General features: G+C 38.6%; 1 protein-coding gene across 1 annotated transcript in view; it reads right to left on the reverse strand.

Moving 5' to 3' along the window:
* LOC122812307 (complement C3-like) overlaps window positions 1-14,765 on the reverse strand; it is a 2,177,376-nt gene that overhangs the window by 270,548 nt on the left and 1,892,063 nt on the right. The gene's annotated exons all lie outside the window — the stretch shown is intronic.

Genomic DNA, 14,765 nt, shown 5'->3' on the forward strand with positions numbered 1-14,765 from the left:
GGGCCTCTCCAGTTGAATAATATGATTGGATATGTATATGTCCAAGAGGAGCATTGTATTCTGACAGATAACTGAAGGATTAAGGCATTTAATATGTGTTGGTAAACATCACTGGGGCCTCTCCAGTAGAATAATATGATTGGATATGTATATGTCCAAGAGGAGCGTTGTATTCTGACAGATAACTGAAGGATTAAGGCATTTAATATGTGTTGGTAAACATCACTGGGGCCTCTCCAGTTGAATAATATGATTGGATATGTATATGTCCAAGAGGAGCATTGTATTCTGACAGATAACTGAAGGATTAAGGCATTTAATATGTGTTGGTAAACATCACTGGGGCCTCTCCAGTTGAATAATATGATTGGATATGTATATGTCCAAGAGGTGCATTGTATTCTGACAGATAACTGAAGGATTAAAGGCAATTAATATGTGTTGGTAAACATCACTGTGCCCTCTGCAGTTGAATAATATGATTGGATATGTATATGTCCAAGAGGAGCGTTGTATTCTGACAGATAACTAAAGGATTAAGGCATTTAATATGTGTTGGCAAACATCACTGGGGCCTCTCCAGTTGAATAATATGACTGGATATGTATATGTCCAAGAGGAGCATTGTATTCTGACAGATAACTGAAGGATTAAGGCATTTAATATGTGTTGGTAAACATCACTGGGGCCTCTCCAGTTGAATAATATGATTGGATATGTATATGTCCAAGAGGAGCATTGTATTCTGACAAATAACTGAAGGATTTAAGGCATTTAATATGTGTTGGTAAACATCACTGGGGCCTCTTCAGTTGAATAATATGATTGGATATGTATATGTCCAAAGGGAGCATTGTATTCTGACAGATAACTGAAGGATTAAGGCATTTAATATGTGTTGGTAAACATCACTGGGGCCTCTCCAGTTGAATAATATGATTGGATATGTATATGTCCAAGAGGAGCGTTGTATTCTGACAGAAAACTGAAGGATTAAGGCATTTAATATGTGTTGGTAAACATCACTGGGGCCTCTCCAGTTGAATAATATGATTGGATATGTATATGTCCGAGAGGAGGGGCCTCTGCAGTTGAATAATATGATTGGATATGTATATGTCCAAGAGGAGGGGCCTCTCCAGTTGAATAATATGATTGGATATGTATATGTCCAAGAGGAGCGTTGTATTTTGACAGATAACTGAAGGATTTAAGGCATTTAATATATGTTGGTAAACATCACTGGGGCCTCTCCTGTTGAATAATATGATTGGATATGTATATGTCCAAGAGGAGTGTGGTATTCTGACAGATAACTGAAGGATTAAAGGCATTTCTTATGTATTGGTAAACATCACTGGGGCCTCTCCAGGTAAATAATATGATTGGATATGTATATGTCCAAGAGGAGCATTGTATTCTGACAGATAACTGAAGGATTATGGCATTTAATATGTGTTGGTAAACGTCACTGGGGCATCTCCAGGTGAATAATATGATTGGATATGTATATATCCAAGAGGAGGGGCCTCTCCAGTTGAATAATAAGATTGGATATGTATATGTCCGAGAGGAGCATTGTATTCTGACAGATAACTGAAGGATTAAGGCATTTGATATGTGTTGGTAAGCATCACTGGGGCCTCTCCAGTTGAATAATATGATTGGATATGTATATGTCCAAGAGGAGCATTGTATTCTGACAGATAACTGAAGGATTTAAGGCATTTAATATGTGTTGGTAAACATCACTGGGGCCTCTCGAGTTGAATAATATGATTGGATATATATATGACCAAGAAGAGTGTTGTATTCTGACAGATAACTGAAGGATTAAAGGCATTTAATATGTGTTGGTAAACATCACTGGGGCCAATCCAGTTGAATAATATTTTTGGATATGTATATGTCCAAGAGGAGCATTGTATTCTGACAGATAACAGAAGGATTAAGACATTTAATATGTGTTGGTAAACATCACTGGGGCCTCTCCAGTTGAATAACATGACTGGATATGTATATGTCCAAGAGGAGCATTGTATTCTGACAGATAACTGAAGGATTAAGGCATTTAATATGTGTTGGTAAACATCACTGGGGCCTCTCCAGTTGAATAATATGATTGGATATGTATATGTCCAAGAGGAGCGTTGTATTCTGACAGATAACTGAAGGATTAAGGCATTTAATATGTGTTGGTAAACATGACTGGGGCCTCTCCAGTTGAATAATATGATTGGATATGTATATGTCTGAGAGGAGGGGCCTCTCCAGTTGAATAATATGATTGGATATGTATATGTCCAAGAGGAGGGGCCTCTCCAGTTGAATAATATGATTGGATATGTATATGTCCGAGGAGGGCCTCTCCAGTTGAATAATATGATTGGATATGTATATGTCCAAGAGGAGGGGCCTCTCCAGTTGAATAATATGATTGGATATGTATATGTCCAAGAGGAGGGGCCTCTCCAGTTGAATAATATGATTGGATATATATTTGTCCCAGAGGAGGGGCCTCTCCAGTTGAATAATATGATTGGATATGTATATGTCCGAGAGGAGGGGCCTCTCCAGTTGAATAATATGAGTGGATATGTATATGTCCGAGAGGCGGGGCCTTCCCAGTTGAATAATATGATTGGATATGTATATGTCCAAGAGGAGGGGCCTCTCCAGTTGAATAATATGATTGGATATGTATATGTCCGAGAGGAGGGGCCTCTCCAGTTTAATAATATGATTGGATATGTATATGTCCAAGAGGAGGGGCCTCTCCAGTTGAATAATATGATTGGATATGTATATGTCCAAGAGGAGTGTTGTATTCTGACAGATAACTGAAGGATTAAGGCATTTAATATGTGTTGGTAAACATCACTGGGGCCTCTCCAGTTGAATAATATGATTGGATATGTATAAGTCCAAGAGGAGCGTTGTATTCTGACAGATAACTGAAGGATTAAAGGCATTAAATATGTGATGGTAAAAATCACTGGGGCCTCTCCAGTTGAATAATATGATTGGATATGTATATGTCCAAGAGGAGCGTTGTATTCTGACAGATAACTGAAGGATTTAAGGCATTTAATATGTGTTGGTAAAAATCACTGGGGCCTCTCCAGTTGAATAATATGATTGGATATGTATATGTCCAAGAGGAGCGTTGTATTCTGACAGATAACTGAAGGATTTAAGGCATTTAATACGTGTTGGTAAAAATCACTGGGGCCTCTCCAGTTGAATAATATGATTGGATATGTATATGTCCAAGAGGAGCATTGTATTCTGACAGATAACTGAAGGATTTAAGGCATTTAATATGTGTTGGTAAACATCACTGGGGCCTCTCCAGTTGAATAATATGATTGGATATGTATATGTCCAAGAGGAGCGTTGTATTCTGATAGATAACTGAAGGATTTAAGGCATTTAATATGTGTTGGTAAACATCACTGGGGCCTCTCCAGTTGAATAATATGATTGGATATGTATATGTCCAACAGGAGCATTGTATTCTGACAGATAACTGAAGGATTAAGGCATTTAATATGTGTTGGTAAACATCACTGGGGCCTCTCCAGTTGAATAATATGATTGGATATGTATATGTCCAAGAGGAGCATTGTATTCTGACAGATAACTGAAGGATTAAAGGCATTTAATATGTGTTGGTAAACATCACTGGGGCCTCTCCAGTTGAATAATATGACTGGATATGTATATGTCCAAGAGGAGCGTTGTATTCTGACAGATAACTGAAGGATTTAAGGCATTTAATATGTGTTGGTAAACATTACTGGGGCCTCTCCAGTTGAATAATATGATTGGATATGTATATGTCCAAGAGGAGCATTGTATTCTGACAGATAACTGAAGGATTTAAGGCATTTAATATGTGCTGGTAAACATCACTGGGGCCTCTCCAGTTGAATAATATGATTGGATATGTATATGTCCAAGAGGAGCATTGTATTCTGATAGGTAACTGAAGGATTTAAGGCATTTAATATGCGTTGGTAAACATCACTGGGGCCTCTCCAGTTGAATAATATGATTGGATATGTATATGTCCAAGAGGAGCGTTGTATTCTAACAGATAACTGAAGGATTAAAGGCATTTAATATGTGTTGGTAAACATCACTGGGGCTTCTCCAGTTGAATAATATGATTGGATATGTATATGTCCAAGAGGAGCGTTGTATTCTGACAGATAACTGAAGGATTAAAGGCATTGAATATGTGTTGGTAAACATCACTGGGGCTTCTCCAATTGAATAATATGATTGGATATGTATATGTCCAAGAGGAGCGTTGTATTCTAAAAGATAACTGAAGGATTAAGGCATTTAATATGTGTTGGTAAACATCAATGGGGCCTCTCCAGTTGAATAATATGATTGGATATGTATATGTCCAAGAGGAGGGGCCTCTCCAGTTGAATAATATGATTGGATATGTATATGCCAAAGAGGAGCATTATATTCTGACAGATAACTGAAGGACTTAAGGCATTTAATATGTGTTGGTAAACATCACTGGGGCCTCTCCAGTTGAATAATATGATTGCATATGTATATGTCCAAGAGGAGCGTTGTATTCTGACAGATAACTGAAGGATTAAGGCATTTAATATGTGTTGATAAACATCACTGAGGCGTCTCCAGTTGAATAATATGATTGGATATGTATATGTCCAAGAGGAGCATTGTGTTCTGACAAATAACTGAAGGATTTAAGGCATTTAATATGTGTTGGTAAACATCACTGGGGCCTCTCCAGTTGAATAATATGATTGGATATGTATATGTCCAAGAGGAGGGGCCTCTCCAGTTGAATAATATGATTGGATATGTATATGTCCAAGAGGAGCATTGTATTCTGACAGATAACTGAAGGATTAAGGCATTTAATATGTGTTGGTAAACATCACTGGGGCCTCTCCAGTTGAATAATATGATTGGATATGTATATGTCCAAGAGGAGCATTGTATTCTGACAGATAACTGAAGGATTAAGGCATTTAATATGTGTTGGTAAACATCACTGGGGCCTCTCTAGTTGAATAATATGATTGGATATGTATATGTCCAAGAGGAGCATTGTATTCTGACAGATAACTGAAGGATTAAGGCATTTAATATGTGTTGGTAAACATCACTGGGGCCTCTCCAGTTGAATAATATGATTGGATATGTATATGTCCAAGAGGAGCGTTGTATTCTGACAGATAACTGAAGGATTAAAGGCATTTAATATGGGTTGGTAAACATCACTGTGCCCTCTCCAGTTGAATAATATGATTGGATATGTATATGTCCAAGAGGAGCATTGTATTCTGACAGATAACTAAAGGATTAAGGCATTTAATATGTGTTGGTAAACATCACTGGGGCCTCTCCAGTTGAATAATATGACTGGATATGTATATGTCCAAGAGGAGCATTGTATTCTGACAGATAACTGAAGGATTAAGGCATTTAATATGTGTTGGTAAACATCACTGGGGCCTCTCCAGTTGAATAATATGATTGGATATGTATATGTCCAAGAGGAGCGTTGTATTCTGACAGATAACTGAAGGACTTAAGGCATTTAATATGTGTTGGTAAACATCACTGGGGCCTCTTCAGTTGAATAATATGATTGGATATGTATATGTCCAAGAGGAGCATTGTATTCTGACAGATAACTGAAGGATTAAGGCATTTAATATGTGTTGGTAAACATCACTGGGGCCTCTCCAGTTGAATAATATGATTGGATATGTATATGTCCAAGAGGAGCGTTGTATTCTGACAGAAAACTGAAGGATTAAGGCATTTAATATGTGTTGGTAAACATCACTGGGGCCTCTCCAGTTGAATAATATGATTGGATATGTATATGTCCGAGAGGAGGGGCCTCTCCAGTAGAATAATATGATTGGATATGTATATGTCCAAGAGGAGGGGCCTCTCCAGTTGAATAATATGATTGGATATGTATATGTCCAAGAGGAGCGTTGTATTCTGACAGATAACTGAAGGATTAAGGCATTTAATATGTGTTGTTAAACATCACTGGGGCCTCTCCAGTTGAATAATATGATTGGATATGTATATGTCCAAGAGGAGCGTTGTATTCTGACAGATAACTGAAGGATTTAAGGCATTTAATATGTGTTGGTAAACATCACTGGGGCCTCTCCAGTTGAATAATATGATTGGATATGTATATGTCCAAGAGGAGCGTTGTATTCTGACAGATAACTGAAGGATTAAAGGCATTTAATATGTATTGGTAAACATCACTGGGGCCTCTCCAGGTAAATAATATGATTGGATATGTATATGTCCAAGAGGAGCGTTGTATTCTGACAGATAACTGAAGGATTAAGGCATTTAATATGTGTTGGTAAACTTCACTGGGGCATCTCCAGGTGAATAATATGATTGGATATGTATATGTCCAAGAGGAGGGGCCTCTCCAGTTGAATAATAAGATTGGATATGTATATGTCCGAGAGGAGCATTGTATTCTGACAGATATCTGAAGGATTAAGGCATTTAATATGTGTTGGTAAACATCACTGGGGCCTCTCCAGTTGAATAATATGATTGGATATGTATATGTCCAAGAGGAGCATTGTATTCTGACAGATAACTGAAGGATTTAAGGCATTTAATATGTGTTGGTAAACATCACTGGGGCCTCTCGAGTTGAATAATATGATTGGATATATATATGTCCAAGAAGAGTGTTGTATTCTGACAGATAACTGAAGGATTAAAGGCATTTAATATGTGTTGGTAAACATCACTGGGGCCTCTCCAGTTGAATAATATGATTGGATATGTATATGTCCAAGAGGAGCATTGTATTCTGACAGATAACTGAAGGATTAAGGCATTTAATATGTGTTGTAAACATCACTGGGGCCTCTCCAGTTGAATAATATGACTGGGTATGTATATGTCCAAGAGGAGCATTGTATTCTGATAGATAACTGAAGGATTAAGGCATTTAATATGTGTTGGTAAACATCAATGGGGCCTCTCCAGTTGAATAATATGATTGGATATGTATATGTCCAAGAGGAGCGTTGTATTCTGACAGATAACTGAAGGATTAAGGCATTTAATATGTGTTGGTAAACATCACTGGGGACTCTCCAGTTGAATAATATGATTGGATATGTATATGTCCGAGAGGAGGGGCCTCTCCAGTTGAATAATATGATTGGATATGTATATGTCCAAGAGGAGGGGCCTCTCCAGTTGAATAATATGATTGGATATGTATATGTCCGAGAGGAGGGGCCTCTCCAATTGAATAATATGATTGGATATGTATATGTCCGAGAGGAGGGGCCTCTCCAGTTGAATAATATGATTGGATATGTATATGTCCGAGAGGAGGGGCCTCTCCAGTTGAATAATATGATTGGATATGTATATGTCCAAGAGGAGGGGCCTCTCCAGTTGAATAATATTATTGGATATGTATATGTCCAAGAGGAGGGGCCTCTCCAGTTGAATAATATGATTGGATATGTATTTGTCCGAGAGGAGGGGCCTCTCCAGTTGAATAATATGATTGGATATGTATATGTCCGAGAGGAGGGGCCTCTCCAGTTGAATAATATGATTGGATATGTATATGTCTGAGAGGAGGGGCCTCTCCAGTTGAATAATATGATTGGATATGTATATGTCCAAGAGGAGGGGCCTCTCCAGTTGAATAATATGATTGGATATGTATATGTCCGAGAGGAGGGGCCTCTCCAGTTGAATAATATGATTGGATATGTATATGTCCAAGAGGAGGGGCCTCTCCAGTTGAATAATATGATTGGATATGTATATGTCCAAGAGGAGTGCTGTATTCTGACAGATAATTGAAGGATTAAGGCATTTAATATGTGTTGGTAAACATCACTGGGGCCTCTCCAGTTGAATAATATGATTGGATATGTATATGTCCAAGAGGAGCATTGTATTCTGACAGATAACTGAACGATTAAGGCATTTAATATGTGTTGGTAAACATCACTGGGGCCTCTCCAGTTGAATAATATGATTGGATATGTATATGTCCAAGAGGAGCGTTGTATTCTGACAGATAACTGAAGGATTAAAGGCATTAAATATGTGATGGTAAACATCACTGGGGCCTCTCCATTTGAATAATATGATTGGATATGTATATGTCCAAGAGGAGGGGCCTCTCCAGTTGAATAATATGATTGGATATGTATATGTCCGAGAGGAGGGGCCTCTCCAGTTGAATAATATGATTGGATATGTATATGTCCAAGAGGAGGGGCCTCTCCAGTTGAATAATATGATTGGATATGTATATGTCCAAGAGGAGCATTGTATTCTGACAGATAACTGAAGGATTAAGGCATTTAATATGTGTTGGTAAACATCACTGGGGCCTCTCCAGTTGAATAATATGATTGGATATGTATATGTCCAAGAGGAGCATTGTATTCTGACAGATAACTGAAGGATTAAGGCATTTAATATGTGTTGGTAAACATCACTGGGGCCTCTCCAGTTGAATAATATGATTGGATATGTATATGTCCAAGAGGAGCATTGTATTCTGACAGATAACTGAAGGATTAAGGCATTTAATATGTGTTGGTAAACATCACTGGGGCCTCTCCAGTTGAATAATATGATTGGATATGTATATGTCCAAGAGGAGCATTGTATTCTGACAGATAACTGAAGGATTAAGGCATTTAATATGTGTTGGTAAACATCACTGGGGCCTCTCCAGTTGAATAATATGATTGGATATGTATATGTCTGAGAGGAGCGTTGTATCCTGACAGATAACTGAGGGATTTAAGGCATTTAATATGTGTTGGTAAACATCACTGGGGCCTCTCCAGTTGAATAATATGATTGGATATGTATATGTCCAAGAGGATCGTTGTATTCTGACAGATAACTGAGGGATTTAAGGCATTTAATATGTGTTGGTAAACAACACTGGGCCCTCTCCAGTTGAATAATATGATTGGATATGTATATGTCCAGGAGGAGGGGCCTCTCCAGTTGAATAATATGATTGGATATGTATATGTCCAAGAGGAGCGTTGTATTCTGACCGATAACTGAAGGATTAAAGGCGTTTAATATGTGTTGGTAAACATCTCTGGGGCCTCTCCAGTTGAATAATATGATTGGATATGTATATGTCCAAGAGGAGGGGCCTCTCCAGTTGAATTATATGATTGGATGTGTATATTTCCAAGAGGAGGGGCCTCTCCAGTTGAATAATATGTTTGGATATGTATATGTCCAAGAGGAGCGTTGTATTCAGACAGATAACTGAAGGATTAAGGCATTTAATATGTGTTGGTAAACATCACTGGGGCCTCTCCAGTTGAATAATATGATTGGATATGTATATGTCCAAGAGGAGCGTTGTATTCCGACAGATAACTGAAGGATTAAGGCATTTAATATGTGTTGGTAAACATCACTGGGGCCTCTCCAGTTGATAATATGATTGGATATGTATATGTCCAAGAGGAGGGGCCTCTCCAGTTGAATAATATGATTGGATATGTATATGTCCAAGAGGAGGGGCCTCTCCAGTTGAATAATATGATTGGATATGTATATGTCCAAGAGGAGGGGCCTCTCCAGTTGAATAATATGATTGGATATGTATATGTCCAAGAGGAGGGGCCTCTCCAGTTGAATAATATGATTGGATATGTATATGTCCAAGAGGAGGGGCCTCTCCAGTTGAATAATATGATTGGATATGTATATGTCCAAGAGGAGGGGCCTCTCCAGTTGAATAATATGATTGGATATGTATATGTCCAAGAGGAGTGCTGTATTCTGACAGATAATTGAAGGATTAAGGCATTTAATATGTGTTGGTAAACATCACTGGGGCCTCTCCAGTTGAATAATATGATTGGATATGTATATGTCCAAGAGGAGCATTGTATTCTGACAGATAACTGAAGGATTAAGGCATTTAATATGTGTTGGTAAACATCACTGGGGCCTCTCCAGTTGAATAATATGATTGGATATGTATATGTCCAAGAGGAGCATTGTATTCTGACAGATAAACTGAAGGATTAATGCATTTAATATGTGTTGGTAAACATCACTGGGGCCTCTCCAGTTGAATAATATGATTGGATATGTATATGTCCAAGAGGAGCATTGTATTCTGACAGATAACTGAAGGATTAAGGCATTTAATATGTGTTGGTAAACATCACTGGGGCCTCTCCAGTTGAATAATATGATTGGATATGTATATGTCAGAGAGGAGCGTTGTATCCTGACAGATAACTGAGGGATTTAAGGCATTTAATATGTGTTGGTAAACATCACTGGGGCCTCTCCAGTTGAATAATATGATTGGATATGTATATGTCCAAGAGGAGCATTGTATTCTGACAGATTACTGAAGGATTAAAGGCATTTAATACGTGTTGGTAAACATCACTGGGGCCTCTCCAGTTGAATAATATGATTGGATATGTATATGTCCAAGAGGAGGGGCCTCTCCAGTTGAATAATATGATTGGATATGTATATGTCCAAGAGGAGGGGCCTCTCCAGTTGAATAATATGATTGGATATGTATATGTCCGAGAGGAGCGTTGTATTCTGACCGATAACTGAAGGATTAAAGGCGTTTAATATGTGTTGGTAAACATCACTGTGGCCTCTCCAGTTGAATAATATGATTGGATATGTATATGTCCAAGAGGAGGGGCCTCTCCAGTTGAATAATATGATTGGATATGTATATTTCCAAGAGGAGGGGCCTCTCCAGTTGAATAATATGATTGGATATGTATATGTCCAAGAGGAGCGTTGTATTCTGACAGATAACTGAAGGTTTAAGGCATTTAATATGTGTTGGTAAACATCACTGGGGCCTCTCCAGTTGAATAATATGATTGGATATGTGTATGTCCAAGAGGAGCGTTGTATTCTGACAGATAACTGAAGGATTAAGGCATTTAATATGTGTTGGTAAACATCACTGGGGCCTCTCCAGTTGAATAATATGATTGGATATGTATATGTCCAAGAGGAGGGGCCTCTCCAGTTGAATAATATGATTGGATATGTATATGTCCAAGAGGAGGGGCCTCTCCAGTTGAATAATATGATTGGATATGTCTATGTCCGAGAGGAGCATTGTATTCTGATAAGTAAAGAGTACGATGATAAGGGAACTTCTTTGGATCTTGATAATATTCCTTTGAAAAGTGACTGGGCCGGATACAAGCATTTCCTGTTTATGGTGGTAACACGACTGAATGAGAGACAGAACGTTGTCCACATAAGTACCCAGCTCTCCTATGACCATATTTGTTTTCTAGAAGAGTATGTGAAGTGGAGGCAGCTTTTTTGCTGAATGCTGCTATGCTGCGTTGCTTTTTTATTTATCTTGAGACCATTTTCGGTACAGTTGGTATGTGAATATTCCAGACCTTTTTAGAGCAGTTTTGTATCAGTGAATGAGAGGATAACATTGTCCAGCTACAAATCATCAGCAAACACGGTCACCCATACTTCAGGGGAAATTGGATAGTATTACTGCATAATAAATGCCAAACGAGAGTGGGCCCAGAACTGATCCCTTGCAGTACACTGCTAGTTAGAATGTTTACATTTCAACAGGGTAACAACAGCTTTCACTACCTGGGATCTGTTGGACAGTCAGTTTGCAATGCATCACCAGTCAATGCAGGTGTTTAAATTAAGGTTATCTAACTTTTCAATAACACCAGCATGATAGATAGTGTCAAAAGCCTTAGCCAGGTCATGATACACAGCACAGACTATCAACTGCCCACAACCTCTATAACCTTTTCAAAGAAGTTTGCTAGGTTCAGGAGACATGACCTGCCCTTTACAAAACTATGCAGAGTGGGGTCTAGAAAATTCAAGCTACTTATGTCTGCATAAATGAGTTCTGCTATAATACACTGCATAGCTTAGCATATGATTTCTGCTATAATGCATTCCATAGTTTAGCATATAAGGCTAGTGAGGCTGAAGGCATATAAGGCTAGTGAGGCTGAAGGAATACAAGGCTAGGGGAGCTGAAGGCATATAAGGCTAGTGAGGCTGGAGGAATACAAGACTAGTGAGGCTGAAGGCATATAAGGCTAGTGAGGCTGAAGGAATACAAGGCTAGGGGAGTTGAAGGCATATAAGGCTAGTGAGGCTGATGGCATATAAGGCTAGTGAGGCTGAAGGAATACAAGGCTAGTGAGGCTGGAGGAATACAAGGCTAGTGAGGCTGAAGGCATATAAGGCTAGTGAGGCTGAAGGAATACAAGGCTAGTGAGGCTGGAGGAATACAAGGCTAGTGAGGCTGAAGGCATATAAGGCTAGTGAGGCTGAAGGAATACAAGGCTAGTGAGGCTGGAGGAATACAAGGCTAGTGAGGCTGAAGGAATACAAGGCTAGGGGAGCTGAAGGCATATAAGGCTAGTGAGGCTGAAGGAATACAAGGCTAGTGAGGCTGAAGGAATACAAGGCTAGTGAGGCTGGAGGAATACAAGGCTAGTGAGGCTGGAGGAATACAAGGCTAGTGAGGCTGAAGGCATATAAGGCTAGTGAGGCTGTAGGAATACAAGGCTAGTGAGGCTGGAGGAATACAAGGCTAGTGAGGCTGAAGGCATATAAGGCTAATGAGGCTGGAGGAATACAAGGCTAGTGAGGCTGAAGGCATATAAGGCTAGTGAGGCTGAAGGAATACAAGGCTAGTGAGGCTGAAGGCATATAAGGCTAGTGAGGCTAGAGGAATACAAGGCTAGTGAGGCTGGAGGAATACAAGGCTAGTGAGGCTGAAGGCATATAAGGCTAGTGAGGCTGAAGGCATATAAGGCTAGTGAGGCTGAAGGAATACAAGGCTAGTGATGCTGAAGGCATATAAGGCTAGTGAGGCTGAAGGAATACAAGGCTAGTGAGGCTGGAGGACCTATCATTACTTGGGACTTTAGGTGGGGCACCTTTGAATAGAAGACTCTCACTGGCTGATCTACAGACATCAGGGACAAACCCTGTGGATCAGCAGAGGTTGAACATTTTGAACAGAGGTTCACATAGTGCACACTTAGGACTGAAGAGAATGCAGCCTGAAATATTATTACCCACAGAGGCATTATTTTTAGTCTTTGACAGGGATTCTAAGACTTGTTCCAATGTGATTAAAGAGAAAGCTAAATTTTCAGAGACAGTGGTGCAACATAGTGGTTATGTGAGTAAATGTTAGCACTAAATTTGTCAGTTAATATATTAGCACTATCATTAGCACTGAAATGTGTGATATTTTTATAGCAGAGCTCCGTGCATGTTTCAATATTTTCCTTAAATTCCAGACAAAACTGTAGAAAGAGCTGTAGTTTCCTTGGTATCTGCTGCAACCTTATGTTCACAGTCTGCTTCATATTTTTCTAATAGTGCTCTGAATTTCTTTGCTGGCATGTTTCAGTGGGGTCTTGATGAGGGGGATGGGTGGTCTTGAGGTATATGGATAGGTGGTCTTGATGTTTTGATGTAGAGAGACTGGTGGTCTTAATGTAGGAGTTAGGTGATCTTGATACAGGGGGATAGGTGGTCTTGATGTAGGGGGATGGGTGGTCTTGATGTCTTGATGGAGGGGGGTTGGGTGGTCTTTATGGAGGGGGATGGGAACATCTTACAAATTTTCATTCTTTTCATTGTTTTGTTTTCCTTTTTATTAACACGGGTGTTCCACCATAGAGCTTTGTCTAAATTCACCACTATATTTGCAATGCATAGATGCAGAATTTTCTATGCACATGTTTAGATGTTAGTAAATATTGGAGGCAAATGTGTCAGCTGATTCCATTTGTTGGCAGTTGTTGAGAATTGTGTGTGGTTCTTCTAAAAGTTGAAGTAGGTTGGCTGTATAGAAGTCCCTAAAAGCAGTTTCATTTGGCAGTGGATGACAACATTAAGCTTGAAAGAGATTAGAATTGATTTGTCTTCAGACTTAATCTGGGATGTGGAGATGTATGGTGGATTACAGGCATAGGTTAGATTGTTTAGGACCAGGTCAAGCTTCATGTTGATATTTTTACAATTTGCTCCAATGCACTGGTATCAGTTAAGTCTAGAAAATGCTGACTATATACATTTATAGAGATATACGTATGTCAGTCAGTGCTTGAATAATTCAAATCCCCTAGCAAGCAGGTATTTAATTTAATATTATCCACTCAGTGGCATTAAAGTAAGTTGAATGATCTTTGGGGACATTGATGGAGATCTGTTGTAGGACTGAAGCAATAGTTGGATTTATTGGTAGAGTAATACAAATACGATTTTTAAATTAATAGTTTACTTTATTCAGATATAGAATGGTTATTGCATTACTTTTGTATAAAGCCATTATTTTGAGTTAATGTATATACAAAGAGGACTCCAGGGTTTTCTTTAGTAGAGTATTTGATGAAGTTTGGTAACATAATTGATCTAATAACTAGGTAGTAAGAGCATGACTTGCTTAATTTAAGCCATCTAGTTTTTGGATGTAATCTGTGTAGTACAAGTTATTCTGATTGATTTTTGTGATCTACATACATGCTATTTTATTACAGGTTATTGCTCTAAATATGATTAATGTAATAAAATCATGTCTGGATATTATATAAACAATATTTTAAGAAAACATTATATTTTAGTATCACAACATTGGAAAGCAATATAATTTTCATATCATGCCATATTTTCCAACACAATAC

This window comes from Protopterus annectens, chromosome 9.part0, assembly GCF_019279795.1.
Source record: "Protopterus annectens isolate FY-2018-M chromosome 9.part0, PAN1.0, whole genome shotgun sequence".
NCBI lineage: Eukaryota > Metazoa > Chordata > Ceratodontiformes > Protopteridae > Protopterus > Protopterus annectens.